The sequence below is a fragment of the Pseudophryne corroboree genome, chromosome 7, assembly GCF_028390025.1.
Source record: "Pseudophryne corroboree isolate aPseCor3 chromosome 7, aPseCor3.hap2, whole genome shotgun sequence".
Classification (NCBI taxonomy): domain Eukaryota; kingdom Metazoa; phylum Chordata; class Amphibia; order Anura; family Myobatrachidae; genus Pseudophryne; species Pseudophryne corroboree.
The window spans coordinates 433,596,948-433,614,761 of NC_086450.1; the positions used below are offsets into that span (position 1 = coordinate 433,596,948).

Below are 17,814 nucleotides of genomic sequence, written 5' to 3' on the forward strand. Positions count from 1 at the left end.
TTTAAATCTAGGATCGAGCACGGTGGCCAAAATGTAGTGCTCTGATTTCAACAGATTGACCACCCGTGAATCCTTGTTAAGCGAATTAAGGGCTGCATCCACAAGTCCCACATGCCTAGCGGAATCGCTCCGTGTTAGCTCCTTCTTCAATGCCTCCAGCTTCTTCTGCAAAAGCCTGATGAGGGGAATGACCTGACTCAGGCTGGCAGTGTCTGAACTGACTTCACGTGTGGCAAGTTCAAAGGGCATCAGAACCTTGCACAACGTTGAAATCATTCTCCACTGCACTTGAGACAGGTGCATTCCATCTCCTATATCGTGCTCAATTGTATAGGCTTGAATGGCCTTTTGCTGCTCCTCCAACCTCTGAAGCATATAGAGGGTTGAATTCCACCTCGTTACCACTTCTTGCTTCAGATGATGGCAGGGCAGGTTCAGTAGTTTTTGGTGGTGCTCCAGTCTTCTGTACGTGGTGCCTGTACGCCGAAAGTGTCCCGCAATTTTTCTGGCCACCGACAGCATCTCTTGCACGCCCCTGTCGTTTTTTAAAAAATTCTGCACCACCAAATTCAAGGTATGTGCAAAACATGGGACGTGCTGGAATTTGCCCATATTTAATGCACACACAATATTGCTGGCGTTGTCCGATGCCACAAATCCACAGGAGAGTCCAATTGGGGTAAGCCATTCCGCGATGATCTTCCTCAGTTGCCGTAAGAGGTTTTCAGCTGTGTGCGTATTCTGGAAAGCGGTGATACAAAGCGTAGCCTGCCTAGGAAAGAGTTGGCGTTTGCGAGATGCTGCTACTGGTGCCGCCGCTGCTGTTCTTGCGGCGGGAGTCCATACATCTACCCAGTGGGCTGTCACAGTCATATAGTCCTGACCCTGCCCTGCTCCACTTGTCCACATGTCCGTGGTTAAGTGGACATTGGGTACAACTGCATTTTTTAGGACACTGGTGAGTCTTTTTCTGACGTCCGTGTACATTCTCGGTATCGCCTGCCTAGAGAAGTGGAACCTAGATGGTATTTGGTAACGGGGGCACACTGCCTCAATAAATTGTCTAGTTCCCTGTGAACTAACGGCGGATACCGGACGCACGTCTAACACCAACATAGTTGTCAAGGACTCAGTTATCCGCTTTGCAGTAGGATGACTGCTGTGATATTTCATCTTCCTCGCAAAGGACTGTTGAACAGTCAATTGCTTACTGGAAGTAGTACAAGTGGGCTTACGACTTCCCCTCTGGGATGACCATCGACTCCCAGCGGCAACAACAGCAGCGCCAGCAGCAGTAGGCGTTACACGCAAGGATGCATCGGAGGAATCCCAGGCAGGAGAGGACTCGTCAGACTTGCCAGTGACATGGCCTGCAGGACTATTGGCATTCCTGGGGAAGGAGGAAATTGACACTGAGGGAGTTGGTGGGGTGGTTTGCGTGAGCTTGGTTACAAGAGGAAGGGATTTACTGGTCAGTGGACTGCTTCCGCTGTCACCCAAAGTTTTTGAACTTGTCACTGACTTATTATGAATGCGCTGCAGGTGACGTATAAGGGAGGATGTTCCGAGGTGGTTAACGTCCTTACCCCTACTTATTACAGCTTGACAAAGGGAACACACGGCTTGACACCTGTTGTCCGCATTTCTGGTGAAATACCTCCACACCGAAGAGCTGATTTTTTTGGTATTTTCACCTGGCATGTCAACGGCCATATTCCTCCCACGGACAACAGGTGTCTCCCCGGGTGCCTGACTTAAACAAACCACCTCACCATCAGAATCCTCCTGGTCAATTTCCTCCCCAGCGCCAGCAACACCCATATCCTCCTCATCCTGGTGTACTTCAACACTGACATCTTCAATCTGACTATCAGGAACTGGACTGCGGGTGCTCCTTCCAGCACTTGCAGGGGGCATGCAAATAGTGGAAGGCGCATGCTCTTCACGTCCAGTGTTGGGAAGGTCAGGCATCGCAAACGACACAATTGGACTCTCCTTGTGGATTTGGGATTTCAAAGAACGCACAGTTCTTTGCGGTGCTTTTGCCAGCTTGAGTCTTTTCAGTTTTCTAGCGAGAGGCTGAGTGCTTCCATCCTCATGTGAAGCTGAACCACTAGCCATGAACATAGGCCAGGGCCTCAGCCGTTCCTTGCCACTCCGTGTGGTAAATGGCATATTGGCAAGTTTACGCTTCTCCTCCGACAATTTTATTTTAGGTTTTGGAGTCCTTTTTTTTCTGATATTTGGTGTTTTGGATTTGACATGCTCTGTACTATGACATTGGGCATCGGCCTTGGCAGACGACGTTGCTGGCATTTCATCGTCTCGGCCATGACTAGTGGCAGCAGCTTCAGCACGAGGTGGAAGTGGATCTTGATCTTTCCCTAATTTTGGAACCTCAACTTTTTTGTTCTCCATATTTTATAGGCAGAACTAAAAGGCACCTCAGGTAAACAATGGAGATGGATGGATTGGATACTAGTATACAATTATGGACGGACTGCCACGGTTAGGTGGTATAAAAAAACCACGGTTAGGTGGTATATATTATAATAATAATACAATTATGGATGGACGGACTGCCTGCCGACTGCCGACACAGAGGTAGCCACAGCCGTGAACTACCGCACTGTACACTGGTTGATAAAGAGATAGTAGTATACTCGTAACAACTAGTATGACACTATGACGACGGTATAAAGAATGAAAAAAAAACCACGGTTAGGTGGTATATATTATAATAATAATACAATTATGGATGGACGGACTGCCTGCCGACTGCCGACACAGAGGTAGCCACAGCCGTGAACTACCGCACTGTACACTGGTTGATAAAGAGATAGTAGTATACTCGTAACAACTAGTATGACACTATGACGACGGTATAAAGAATGCAAAAAAAACCACAGTTAGGTGGTATATATTATAATAATAATACAATTATGGATGGACGGACTGCCTGCCGACTGCCGACACAGAGGTAGCCACAGCCGTGAACTACCGCACTGTACACTGGTTGATAAAGAGATAGTAGTATACTCGTAACAACTAGTATGACACTATGACGGTATAAAGAATGAAAAAAAAACCACGGTTAGGTGGTATATATTATAATAATAATACAATTATGGATGGACGGACTGCCTGCCGACTGCCGACACAGAGGTAGCCACAGCCGTGAACTACCGCACTGTACACTGGTTGATAAAGAGATAGTAGTATACTCGTAACAATTAGGATGACACTATGACGGTATAAAGAATGAAAAAAAAACCACGGTTAGGTGGTAGGTATATAATAATAAATAATACAATTCTGGTCGGACGGACTGCCTGCCGTGTGCCGACACAGAGGTAGCCACAGCCGTGAACTACCGCACTGTACACTGGTTGATAAAGAGATAGTAATATACTCGTAACAATTAGGATGACACTATGACGGTATAAAGAATGAAAAAAAAACCACGGTTAGGTGGTAGGTATATAATAATAAATAATACAATTCTGGTCGGACGGACTGCCTGCCGTGTGCCGACACAGAGGTAGCCACAGCCGTGAACTACCGCACTGTACACTGGTTGATAAAGAGATAGTAGTATACTCGTAACAATTAGGATGACACTATGACGGTATAAAGAATGAAAAAAAAACCACGGTTAGGTGGTAGGTATATAATAATAAATAATACAATTCTGGTCGGACGGACTGCCTGCCGTGTGCCGACACAGAGGTAGCCACAGCCGTGAACTACCGCACTGTACACTGGTTGATAAAGAGATAGTAGTATACTCGTAACAATTAGGATGACACTATGACGGTATAAAGAATGAAAAAAAAACCACGGTTAGGTGGTAGGTATATAATAATAAATAATACAATTCTGGTCGGACGGACTGCCTGCCGTGTGCCGACACAGAGGTAGCCACAGCCGTGAACTACCGCACTGTACACTGGTTGATAAAGAGATAGTAGTATACTCGTAACAATTAGGATGACACTATGACGGTATAAAGAATGAAAAAAAAACCACGGTTAGGTGGTAGGTATATAATAATAAATAATACAATTCTGGTCGGACGGACTGCCTGCCGTGTGCCGACACAGAGGTAGCCACAGCCGTGAACTACCGCACTGTACACTGGTTGATAAAGAGATAGTAGTATACTCGTAACAATTAGGATGACACTATGACGGTATAAAGAATGAAAAAAAAACCACGGTTAGGTGGTAGGTATATAATAATAAATAATACAATTCTGGTCGGACGGACTGCCTGCCGTGTGCCGACACAGAGGTAGCCACAGCCGTGAACTACCGCACTGTACTGTGTCTGCTGCTAATATAGACTGGTTGATATTTAAAGAGATATTAGTAGTATACAACAATACTATACTGGTGGTCAGGCACTGGTCACCACTCCTGCAGCAAAAGTGTGCACTGTTAATTAATATAATTGTACTCCTGGCTCCTGCTAACAACCTGCAGTGCTCCCCAGTCTCCCCCACAATTAATTATAAGCTTTTAATTTATACATTGATGACTGTGCAGCACACTGGGCTGAGCTGAGTGCACACAGACTGAGTCACACTGTGTGACTGACTGTGCTGTGTATCGTTTTTTTTTTCAGGCAGAGAACGGATATAGCAGAGAGAAGTGAACGGATATATTATATTAAATAAAAGTTAACTAGCAACTGCACTGGTCACTGACTGTGGTAAACTAACTCTGTCTGCGACTCTGCACAATCTCTCTCTATCTAATCTATCTATCTCTATTCTAATGGAGAGGACGCCAGACACGTCCTCTCCCTATCAATCTCAATGCACGAGTGAAAATGGCGGCGACGCGCGGCTCCTTATATAGAATCCGAGTCTCGCGATAGAATCCGAGCCTCGCGAGAATCCGACAGCGTCATGATGACGTTCGGGCGCGCTCGGGTTAACCGAGCAAGGCGGGAAGATCCGAGTCGCTCGGACCCGTGGAAAAAAAAGTGAAGTTCGTGCGGGTTCGGATTCAAAGAAACCGAACCCGCTCATCTCTAATAAAAAATTCCAAGGTGCGTACCAAACTGTTCTGGACTTTTCGTCTATATGAAAGTATTTTTTTTTTAAATCTGGTGTATTTCTGATAAAATATATATTTACTATTTCAGAAATATGGCACATCATTTTATTAAACATTGCTTGGTGTCGGAGGGGGGGGGGGGGGGAGGGAGGGGAATTTGGGATTGGGAAGGGGGGGGTTGATCTCCAGGAATCAATGATGCATGAGGTGGGGACCCTAATCAGAGGGGAGGCAGGTGCTGTGCAGCCTATTGCCTTAATTCTCCGGAGGGGATGTCTATGCAGCTGACTGCTCTAGTGCTCTGCCACCCTGTTCACCAGGCCAGCCCACCCCCCTGCCTGCAGAAGAGCTCCTTACTCTCTGTGTGCTGGATTTCTCCATACCTCGTGCTGGTGCCCCCTCCATCCGTCATCCCACCACCACCACCTCTGTGCCCCTAGTGTGAAATTCTGTGAAACTTGTGTCTTTGTCATATGCAACAGTTCTTTAAAATATATAAAATAGTTTTAAATAATTATGTTTATAAAAATTATTTTCACGATAAGACTGTCAGCATGGGGGCAGAATTTATTCAATGCAGTCCACTCTTCCAGTGTTCAATGCTTTCGAAGAGAACAAATGGGAGACACTGAGCCTTAAATAGATTTACAATGGAGAACAATCTAGGATTTACGGAGAATCTAGCTGGGATCTAGCTGGCAAAAAAAGATAGGAACAACAAACCAACCATGGCACACAATGCTGTTTGCTCTATACAGCCTCCTGCTATTATCACATACTATATTTATCTTTTCTACTGCGCTGAAACAGAAGAAAACAACAGAGAGGCGTATACATCTGTCTATAATGCATGGACTGTCAGCAGAACAATTTATATATGTCTGCTTTGTTTTCTAAAGAACACAACAAAGACAGATGGAGCAAACATCTATATAACAGCTTCCCTCCACTCTCAGCTATTATTGTATTGAGCCAGCTTGTTGGTCAGAACTCCTGTCAGGCAAAGAATAACATCCTTTCTGTTGGCCTACACAGGTAAATACTGCAAGTATGCTTAGGCTTAAAGGGAAACACACCAATATAAACCATGTTCTTCTTGTACACCTGGCGTCTTTTCTCCATATGAAGCGAGACACTTGGTGAGGCTTAGATGCTTCCACTTCCTAAACATTACATCTTAGTTGCCACATACAAAGCCAATGACAATGCACCAGGGTGGTCATTCCGAGTTGATCGCACGTAGCAACTTTTTGCTGCTCGTGCGATCAACTTGACGCCGCCTATTGGGGTGTGTATTTTAGCATAGCAAGGCTGCGATCGCTTGTGCAGCCCTGCTATGCTAAAAAAGATTCCTGCAAAACAAGACCAGGGTCAGACCTACTTACCTTCTGCGACGGATCCAGCGATGAAGGTCCCGGGATTGACGTCAGACATCCTCCCTCCAAACGCCTGGACATGCCCTTGTGTTCGGATCTCCACGCCCGGAAAACGGTGAGTAGACGCCCCGGAACGCCTGCCCGCTATCATTCTTCTTGCGATCGCGCTAGCGATCACTTTCTTCTTTGTTGTAGCCGCTCCCTGGTGAAAACGACGCGTGTGCGCATTGCGCCCACTGTGCATGCGCAGTTCCGACCCGTTTGCACCGCAGCGAAGAACGGCTGCATGCGAACGGGTCGGAATGACCCCCCAGGAACGCTAGGTTGTGACTTTGTGGCAAAGGAACTGGTGCAACCTACAGTATGTACAAAGGGCCCAATTCAGAATGGGTTGTAATTGTGTTAAAAAATCGCACAACTACAACCCTTTACACTAGCATGCGGCATAGTTGCCTACCTTCCCTCATTCTGCAGGAGACTCCCTGAAATAGTAGCAATCTCCCTGACTCCCTGAATAGACCAGCAATCTCCCTGATTGCACCATATTCACATTATGCAGCCGTTACATTCTTGGGGGGGAAAAAGAAATCAGAGATACATACATTAAAATGGGCTCATCAGTGCCATTTCCCTGCTTTGTTTATAAGACACAATGATCCCTATGGCTACATGCATTTTAAATAAGGTTTTACCTGGTCACTTCCCGCGGGGGGGGAGGGGGGGGTTGGGGGAGAGTTAGGCTGCTGGAAGGGAGGGTTAGGGCGGTAGGGTGATTTTCACCATCAGGATGTCGGTGTCAGTCTTTTGACCACCGCCATCCCAAACGCCGGCCTCACATATCACACCCTTTAAATCACTTGTTTGTTACACCATAAAACTTTACTGTTTGCAAAGAAGAAGTACCACGTTACCCACCTCTATCTCACAAACATTGCATTCACAACTGATGAGGTGGAGCAGCATGACTAATATCTTACAGAAAAGTGAATTAAAACCATTGGATCCTTATCAGCTGTCCTCGATTCTGTGCTGGACAATCCATAAACATTGTGGAGGGTGATTAATTCAGCTGGTTGCCATAGAGATATAAATTGTGTTTTCTTGAAAGATCAGCTAAGACGGACGGAATATCTCTACACGGGAAAGACTGAGAGTTTGGAAAAGCATTTCTGACTGTTCACGTTAAAAGCAGAGTTTTCGAATAAAGTGTATAGGTTTAATGTAAGTTATTCAGCACCTTTATTATTCAATAAATGAAATTGCGTGAGTGTACTCTTTTTACTTCATGTTCCTCTTTAAAAAGTGTTAAATTATATTATTAGAAAAAGGTCTCTTCAAAAAGCAAATAAACTCACTCTTGCATTTTACTTTACCGGTGGTGCGGGTGCTCTGAGGAGACAGAGAAGGGACGGCAGAGGCAGCAGTGTACACAATCACTGTAGCCTGTCCCCCCCGGCCTCTGTTCTAACCACGCCCCCTCCTCCCTGTACGCGCATCAGGACACTCTCTCTCTCCCCTTCCCCCGCCGCGCTGCACCGCTCTCCACCCCGTTCCCAACACCGCTGCGGGACCCGGCCTCCATCCCAACTCTTCATGCTGCTGCGCAGTCGGACTCCAAAATACGAGTAGGTGTCAATGTATGCCATGTCTCCTCCCCTCCAAGCTAAAGTGTGTGTGTGTGTGTGTGTGTGTGTGTGTGTGTGTGTGTGTGTGTGTGTGTGTGTGTGTGTGTGTGCCATATCTTCCACCCCCCTTCTCCTCCTAGCTAAAGTCTGTGTGTGCCATTTCTCCCCCCTCTTCTCCTAACTAAAGTGTATGATATGTCCCCCCTCCTAGCTAAAGTGTGTGTGTGCCACGTCTCCCTCCCTCCCCCTGTGTTTTTTTTCCTCACTGCCCCAGTGTAAGTTAATAAGGGGGTACGATTCCCCTTGCCCCCAGTGCCTGCATTATTTTAGCTCATTCAGTGTACTGTAATGGGAATTTCGGCTCATTCTGCGTGCTGTAATGTGAATTTCGGCTCATACAGTGTGCTATAATGTGAATTTCGGCTCATTCTGCGTGCTATAATGTGAATTTCGGATCATACAGTGTGCTATAATGTGAATTTCGGCTCATTCTGCGTGCTCTAATGTGAATTTCGGCTCATACAGTGTGCTATAATGTGAATTTCGGCTCATTCTGCGTGCTGTAATGTGAATTTCGGCTCATTCTGCGTGCTATAATGTGAATTTCGGCTCATACAGTGTGCTATAATTTTGAATTTCGGCTCATTCTGCGTGCTATAATGTGAATTTCGGCTCATTCAGTGTGCTACAATGTAAATTTCGGCTCATTCTGCGTGCTATAATGTGAATTTCGGCTCATTCAGTGTGCTATAATGTGAATTTCGGCTCATTCAGTGTGCTACAATGTGAATTTTGGCTCATTCAGTGTGCTATAATGTGAATTTCGGCTCATTCAGTGTGCTATAATGTGAATTTCATATCATTCAGTGTGCTGTAATGTGAATTTCGGCTCATACAGTGTGCTATAATGTGAATTTCGGCTCATTCTGCGTGCTGTAATGTGAATTTCGGCTCATACAGTGTGATATAATGTGAATTTCAGGTCATTCTGCATGCTATAACGTGAATTTCGGCTCATACAGTGTGCTATAATGTGAATTTCGGCTCATTCTGCGTGCTGTAATGTGAATTTCGGCTCATTCTGCGTGCTGTAATGTGAATTTCGGCTCATACAGTGTGCTGTAATGTGAATTTCGGCTCATTCTGCGTGCTATAATGTGAATTTCGTCTCATTCAGTGTGCTACAATTTGAATTTCGGCTCATTCTGTGTGCTATAATGTGAATTTCAGCTCATTCAGTGTGCTATAATGTGAATTTCGGCTCATTCAGTGTGCTACAATGTAAATTTTGGCTCATTCAGTGTGCTATAATGTGAATTTCGGCTCATTCAGTGTGCTATAATTTGAATTTCGGCTCATTCGGTGTGCTATAATGTGAATTTCGGCTCATTCAGTGTGCTACAATGTGAATTTCAGCTCATACAGTGTGCTATAATGTGAATTTCGGCTCATTCAGTGTGCTACAGTACAATGTGAATTTCAGCTCAGTCAGTGTGCTACAATGTGAATTTCAGCTCATACAGTGTGCTATAATGTGAATTTCGGCTCATACAGTGTGCTATAATGTGAATTTCGGCTCATTCAGTGTGCTATAATGTGAATTTCGGCTCATTCTGTGTGCTATAGAAACATAGAATTTGTCGGCAGATAAGAACCACTTGGCCCATCTAGTCTGCCCCTTTTTTTTTTTACATTATTTTTTATCTCTAACCTTATTTGATCCTTATTTCTTTGTAAGGAGATCCTTATGTCTATCCCATGCATGTTTAAATTGCCCTACTGTCTTAGCCTCTACCACCCCTGATGGAAGGAATGGTGATTCGCCAGTCTGTATCACCAGTGCGCAGGGTTCTCTCCACTAACTGGTAACATTTTATTAGTAATGGCAACAATAAGAAATTTTAGAAGCGAACGGGAAGGGCATTACTAAGTGGGAGGGGCTATGATTAGGGGGAGGAGTCATCATTCTTAAACCGCCCCCCCTAAAAGTTAAGTCTAGATCCGCCACTGGTATGGAGCTTGTGGAAATTTGTTAGCTAGATGTCTAAGGGGTACATTTACTAAGCAGTGATAAGAGCGGGGAAGTGAGCCAGTGGAGAAGTTGCCCAGGGCAACCAATCAGCACTGAAGTAACATCTATAATTTGCATACTATAAAATGATACAGAGCTGCTGATTGGTTGATGGGGAAATTTCTCCACTGGCTCATTTCCCCATTCTTATCACTGCTTAGTAAATGTACCCCTCAATATCTTATTAAAAAGGCAACTGACCCCATTTTTAAAGCTCTTCCAAATGATTTATTATTTGTTCAGAAAGGATTTTTGGACACTGCTACAAGTTAAACGGTCCATTAGAAGTACCATCATTGGGGGTCATTCCGAGTTGATCGCTCGCTAGCAGTTTTTAGCAGCCGTGCAAATGTATAGTCGCCGCCCACGGGGGAGTCTATTTTCGCTTTGCAGGAGTGCGAACGCCTGTGCAGCAGAGCACCTGCAAACACATTTTGTGCAAAACAGGACCAGCCCTGTAGTTACAGTACTTATCCTGTGCGATGATTGCTGCGACAAGGGACACGGTATTGACGTCAGATACCCACCCAGCAAATGCCCGGCCACGCCTGCGTTTTTCCAAACACTCACAGAAAACGGTCAGTTGACACCCATAAACGCCCTCTTCCTGTCAATCTCCTTGCGTTCGGCTGTGCGATTAGAATCGTTGCTAGAACCAGTGCAAAAGCACAATGGACTAGTTTGTACCCGTACGAAGTGCGTGTGCATTGCGGTGCATACGCATGCGCAGATTAGCCATTTTTTTCACTGATCGCTACACAGCGAACAGCAGCTAGCGATCAGTTCGGAATGACCCCCATTGTCTTTATTGTCTTCTCAAATAAAGATTTCTAGTATATGTATATCATACTCAGGGGTGGTCTGTGCTGAGGGTAGGGTGGAAGACGGAGTCAAGTCCTAAATGCCTGGGCCTGAGCTTCAGCCATTAAGACCTGGGTGCCCGGGGAATGTGCTTCTATCCCCTGGCAGAGTGCAGGCTACGGATCACTCGGTTTCATGAGATGACCGAATTATCATCTGGAGAGACTGGGCTAAATTTACTAAGATGGGAGTTCTATTTAAGATGGGATGTTGCCCATAGCAACCAATCAGATTCCAGGTATTATCTTCTAGATGGTGCTAGATAAATGAGAAGTAGACTCTGGTTGCTATGGGCAACATCCCAACTTAAATAGAACTCCCATCTTAGTAAATTTACCCCACTGTGTCTGAATGTGCCTCCTCCAGGCTGGACAGATGGGAGCTGCTACGGGACAACTGGTGTGTGGCATGCAGTTAGTTTTCTATTGATCACAACCCATGAGCTATGAAAGTGCCACTTGTTGGTCAGAAAGAGGTACAATGCTCCATGCTGTGTCTTTCCCTGTAATAACATGATGACTTGTCTGTAATAGGGGAGAGATTGAGAGAGAAAGAAAGAGAGAGAGAGAGAGGAAGAGCGAGAAGAAAGAAAAGGAAGGAGACAACTTCCAGCTGGATAGATAAAGTGTAAAAAAAAAATGGCAACAATTATAGTTCCAGCAACATTGTGGGTAACAGGATAAGTAACGCCAAAGGATTAAACATCCAAAATCTGTGTGTATCATTGTTCAGATACAGCTGTATAGTAGGTCTTTACTTAGGTGTTTGAGTTGGTTCTTTACTATCTTTTGTGATTGTGTCGCTTAAGAAGTAGGAAAATGTTGCTGTACTAAAACAAAATTGACTAAATTATAACCGCCGACAACTGGAGGCTGTTATATTTTGTTGTTGTTGTTGCTATATATTGGTAGAATCGCAGGGCCAATTGCTTGTCTCAGACTTAAAGTTGGCATTCAGGGCTAGACTGGCAATCTAGCACTTCTGGTAAATGCTAGAAGTGGCGGTGACTTGATAGGACGGTCCTTGGCCGCCCGGCATACCGAGAGATGTGGGGGCATGACGCTTGGCCATGTCCCCATGACTTGTGGTATGCTTCCTTGAGATGTGGCTACGCCCCCTCTCCTGGTCATACTTGTCCTATATTTATTACCAAGTTTCTGGAAGATGAGTAGGTGCGGAATGAGTAGAGAAAGTGTGTGTGACTTGACGATGTCATGTCATGAAGAACTGTACGTGGGATAATATGAAACTAATATAACGTGCTCTGGCCACTAACTGTTCACTGAGGTTTGTTCTTGATAAAACAAAAGCACCTTGAAGGCAGGTGTCAGTCTGGAAGAAGGCTGGGATGTCTCACCTGGAACCTGGACATTCTGCAAGAGTATGAAACTTACAGTATACATACAGTGTATGTTTGTTTATATGTGTGTGAGTGTGTGTGTGTGTGTGTGTGTGTGTGTGTGTGTGTGTGTACATGTGTGTGTGTGTGTGTGTGTGTGTGTGTGTGTGTGTGTGTGTACATGTGCGTGTGTGTGTGTGTGTTATAAGAACAAAAGAAGTCCTGCTGTGTGTATAATTGTCCTTGTCCTCCAAATATCTTAATCACCCACTGTGATAATAATTTATCTGAATATCGAAATGTTTTATTGTGTGTGCGGTGCCTGGCCTGAAAGTTATAATACAGGGCAGTACGGATGGCGTAGTGATTAGCATTGCTGCCCCACAGGACTCAGGTCATGGGTTCGATTCCCACCATGGCCCTAACTGTGTGGAGTTTGTATATTCTCCCCGTACTTGGGTGGGTTTCCTCCCACAATCCAAAATATACTGATAGGTCAATTGGATCCCAACAAAAATTAACCCTAGTGTGAATGTGTGTGCGTGTACATGTGATAGGGAATATAGAGTGTAAGCTCCACTGGGGCAGGGACTGATGTGAATGGCCAAATATTCTCTGTAAAGCACTGTGGAATATGTGTGCGCTATATAAATAACTGGTAATAAAGAAATAAATTATATATATATATATATATATATATATAATATTATATACTGTATATAGTAAATTTGCAGTATTGGCCCTGTTTCTAAGTCGCATCCACCTCTGATGCTGCAAGTGGACATCTCATTATTCATTTAAGCGACTACAGCATTAACATTAGACACTGGAGTGGCTGTGGTAAAGGGATCCGGATAATAGGTTGACCCTATATGGTCGACAAGCATTAGGTCGACAGGTTCAAATGGTCAACAGGGAAATGGTCGACACACATACGGTCGACGCAAGTTGTAATTTGTTTTCTTTTCTTTCTTTTATTCAAAACTTTTTCATCATTTACCATCCACATAGACTACGATTGGGAATAGTAACCTGTGCCGAGCGCAGCGGCAGCAGAGCGAGACACCTTGCCCGAAGCATGGCGAGAGAAGCGATACATTAATTGTAGACACGTGGTATTCGGGGCGGCCGCTGTGACAGATAAGATGGCCGAGCTGCACCTCCTACCAGGAACACTCCAGTTTGTCCCAAAAATGCAGTGGGAAAGTTTGCACTGGTGACTCTGCAGCCGCTGGGCAGTTAGTAATCATGATGTATAATCCCAGGAGTATACTAGGACGTATTTACTGGGTTTCACACATCATTTCATTTCTATGCAAAACCAGCCCTATGATCAGGTCCGGACTGCCCATCTGGCAAATGCCAGAAGAGCCGATGGGCTGGTGGGCCGGTCCTGCCATTCAGAGAGCCGGAAGGCCGTGCTCAGCGCAGCCTCCGGCTCTCTGCTGTATAAGCTCCCCCGCACCCCTGCCCATCTCCATTGGAATGGAGACGTGCCACGAGTCCACGCCCCCCTTGACCTGCGGCTTGTCCCCGTCACTAGTGCGCGCGCACCCCCTTTCCAGATGCATGGGCCCGCTTGCCAGGGCCGAATTTGGCCCCCAGTCCATCGCTGCCTATGATACATGGAATACTCGCAACATACTGTACATTATATTTTATATTTGGCCCATGATCTGTCATTCATTTGATTAGGATGCTCATGTGTATTAAAGAGGCAGTTTTGCATAGCAATTAATAATTGAGCTTTGTTGGCACTTTATTTACTGTACCACTGAATTATGGACTACAGTCTTACCTGCAACCTTAAACTGTCATTATATGTCATCTAGGACTGACATACTGTATAGGGCCTGATTCTGAGATGCAAGGGAAGGGCTGATACTAGAATTTGCATATTCCTGCAGACACGACTCCAGCAACAGATGCAAGAGCAGGCGAGGCAGCGTCCTTCGCTGAATCAGGCCTTAGTATTATCCTGTCTTCTTCTGTTTTTCTATTGCTGTCTATGGAGCTGGAAACAGAAGCTGCCTCCCTTAGTTGGCAGGTAACTGCTTATAGTAGCATTAGCATAAAGTCACAGAGGCGCCCTGGGGCAACAAATGTTAATGTGAAGCAGCATGTCAATCAGAATCAGGCCCTATATAGCTGTCTTGCTATAAAAAAAGATCACCAGCAGGGGGCAGTCATGATCCTGTAACAGTGGTGAATTCCCCCTGAGGCCTGATAACATGTTTGCCTTATTAACTTTCCACAACAATCCATGATCTATTTAAGGTAACAAAATTAGCACCCATCCTTTATTATCCAAATGCTGCAGCTACAAGCCGGACTGAGGAAACCAGTACAAACAAAGAACTGGAAAGTATAAATATGCTGTAAAACTACAAAATCTTCTTGACAATTGCGGAATGTGAAGGAACACGTTGTCTAGGAATAGTGCACGTACAGTAAATGTAAAACTTCACTTATATTAATTTATTACAAAAATGTCTAACTAAAGCCGTAACTAGACATTTTGGTTCCCCGTGCCAGAAACAGAATTGGTGCCCCTCCCTTCATATTTAAAATAGGGACATTGCGCACCGAAGGTGCGTGACCACTGAATAGTACCAGTTCACATAAAACCGCACAGTAGTGTTCATTTTTCAAATTAGACCACAGTAAGAGCCTCTTATACATATTGCACCACACAGTAAGAGCCCCGTATACACGTTACACTGCACAGTAAGAGCCCCGTATACAGGTTACACCACACAGTAAGACTCCCTTTTACACGTTACACCGCACAGTAAGAGCACCTTATACACATCACACTGCAGAGTAATATGCCCTTATACATATTACACTACACAGTAAGAGCCCCTTATACATGTTACACCGCACAGCAAGATCACCTTATACACGTCACATTGCACAATAAAATTCCCTTATTATACATATTACACCGCACAGTAAGACCCCCTTATACATGTCAAACTGCAGAGTAAGAGTCCCTTATACATATTACACCACACAGTAAGAGCCCCTTATACATGTCACACTGCACAGTAAGAGCCCCTTATACATATTACACCACACAGTAAGAGCCCTTTATACACATTACACTGCACAGTAAGAGCCCCTTATACATGTCACACTGCACAGTAAGAGCCCCTTATACATGCTACACCATACAGTAAGAACCCCTTATACATGTTACACCACACAGTAAGAGCCCCTTATAAACATTACACAGCACAGTAATAGCCCCTTATACACGTTACACCACGCAGTAAGAGCCCCTTTTACACGTTACACTGCATAGTAAGTCAGAGTCCATTATACACATTACACCGTTGTCAGTAAGGTTCTAGCTGGAGCTGATGATTCCGAACTGGGTTCAGGCTTGGAGGCAGACTCTCCAGAATGAAAGTGGATAGACTGGACCAAGTTCTTATTGGACTTAAAGGTGCTAGTAGAAACTGGAATTAGTGGACTGTGTTCATACTGGGAGATGGTCTCTCCTGGATGGAAGCGAGCTGGCTGTATAAAGTTCCTTCACATGTAGTGGCTGTATTTGTGAGTGAGGATGAAAGAGGCAATGAGGATGGTGCCAGGTCTGTCGGTACAAGATGATTGCACAAGCTGGGGGGGGTGAGAGCACCGGTACACCATGATCTGGGACTCTCGCAGGCTGTGACAGTAACGAGTAACGGAGGCATCAGCGGCGGAGCGGAGTCGGCTGTTGGACTTTCAGGCTAGGTAGATATGAGCTAAACAAGCGGAGATTCCGATAATGTAACGGCAAGACTTCAGGAACAAGAGTTACTCTGGAAACTGGGAGCACAGAGCACAAGAATGCAGCCTAGGCTGCGGCAGACGTTGCACTGGCGTCAGAATGCCCCAGAATGCTCCCAGAAATACCCTGTCTTGCCCTGAGATTGGTGCAGCTTGATTACCTGGTATCAGGCTCTGATTGGTTCCCCAGATCATGTGATTTTCCTGAAGATGGCGGCGCCCTGTGCCCGGCACCACTGGGACTCTGGCCGTTTGGAGCTCTCGCCGCTGTCAGCCTGCCCCCTACTGCCTCCCGGACCTCCCACCGCTTCCCAGCCGCCGCTCCCACCAGCCGCCTCCGTCCGAAGCAGCGCTGCAAAGAACAGGTCCACAGCACCCGTACGGGTATGCGCCGGCTCTCCACAGCTGAAGTCCCGCTGTCCGTGACAACCATACAGTAAGACCCCCTTATAAATGCTACACTGCACAGTAAGAGCCCCGTATACACGTTACACTGCACAGTAAGAGCCCCTTATACACATTACACCACACAGTAAGAGCCCATTATACACATCACACTGCACAGTAAGAGCCCATTATACATATAACACCTCACAGATGAGCCCCTTATACAAATTACAACGCACAATAAGAGCCCCTTATACACGTTACACTGCACAGTAAGAGCCCTTATACACGTTACAATGCACAGTAAAATCCTCTTATACATATTACACTGCACAGTAAGAGCCCCTTATACATATTACACTGCACAGTAAGAGCCCCTTATACACGTTACACCGCACAGTAAGAGCCCCTTATAAACATTGCACAGCACAGGAAGAGCTGCTTATAGACATTACACCACACAGTAAGAGCCCCTTATACACGTTACACCACACACCAAGAGCCCCTTATACACGTTACACCGCACAGAAACAACCAGATATACACGTTTCACCGCACAGTTGGAGCCCCTTATACACGTTATAACGCACAGTAAGCTCCCCTGATACACGTTACACCGCACAATAAGAGCCTCTTATACATGTTACACCGCACAGTAAGAGCAGCTTATACACATTACACCACACAGTAAGAGCCCCTTTTACATGTTACATACTGCACAGTAAAAGCCCCTTATGTATTATGCCAGGTAGAGTCCCTACACAATGAGAGAGTGTGAGTGTGTGTGAGCAAAGTGTAGATGTGTGTGAGTATCCCCCCCAGCTGCCACGCTCAGCCGACGTTCCCGTCTCCCAGCACAGTCAATGCCCCCCTACCACCGTCCTGGAGATGTCCTGCCCATTGCCTCTCCTTCCAGTGTCCCGCCTCCCGGTTGCCTGTTGTCATCTCCACAGCAGACAGCGATGGAACAGTCCCACAACCAGGTTGGGCAATCGGGGACATGGCGCCAGATGCGCTCCCTTCACAAGTGCGTTGTGTGCAAAGCACACCCAGCACACATCTTGTTATGGCCTTGTGTACAAGATTTGGACACAGACACCAGAGAAATAGTAAAAAACAAGAAATACATACTAGATCATATTAAAAGATGTGAATAAAGAGTAAATTGAGGTAAGAACAAAAGAAGTCCTGTTGTGCTTTATTTCTATACGTGGGTGTGTAATTGTCCTTGTCCTCTAAATATCTTAATCACCCACTATGATTATGATTTATCTGAATACCAAAATGTTTTAGTGTGTGCGGTGCCTGGCCA

The 17,814-nt window shown here is 45.4% G+C and overlaps 1 protein-coding gene across 3 annotated transcripts in view; it reads right to left on the minus strand.

The window, feature by feature from the left end:
• The window catches only part of LOC134945529 (somatostatin receptor type 5-like), a 534,823-nt gene extending 526,941 nt beyond the window's left edge, over nt 1–7,882 (minus strand). For 2 of the 3 annotated variants that reach the window (XR_010182124.1, XM_063934875.1), the window contains exon 1: nt 7,795–7,882. The gene's annotated coding sequence lies outside the window, so the exon portion shown is untranslated. The remainder of the gene's footprint in view (nt 1–7,794) is intronic. The other variant, XM_063934874.1, reaches the window with a different exon arrangement.
• Nucleotides 7,883–17,814: the final 9,932 nt, after the last annotated feature.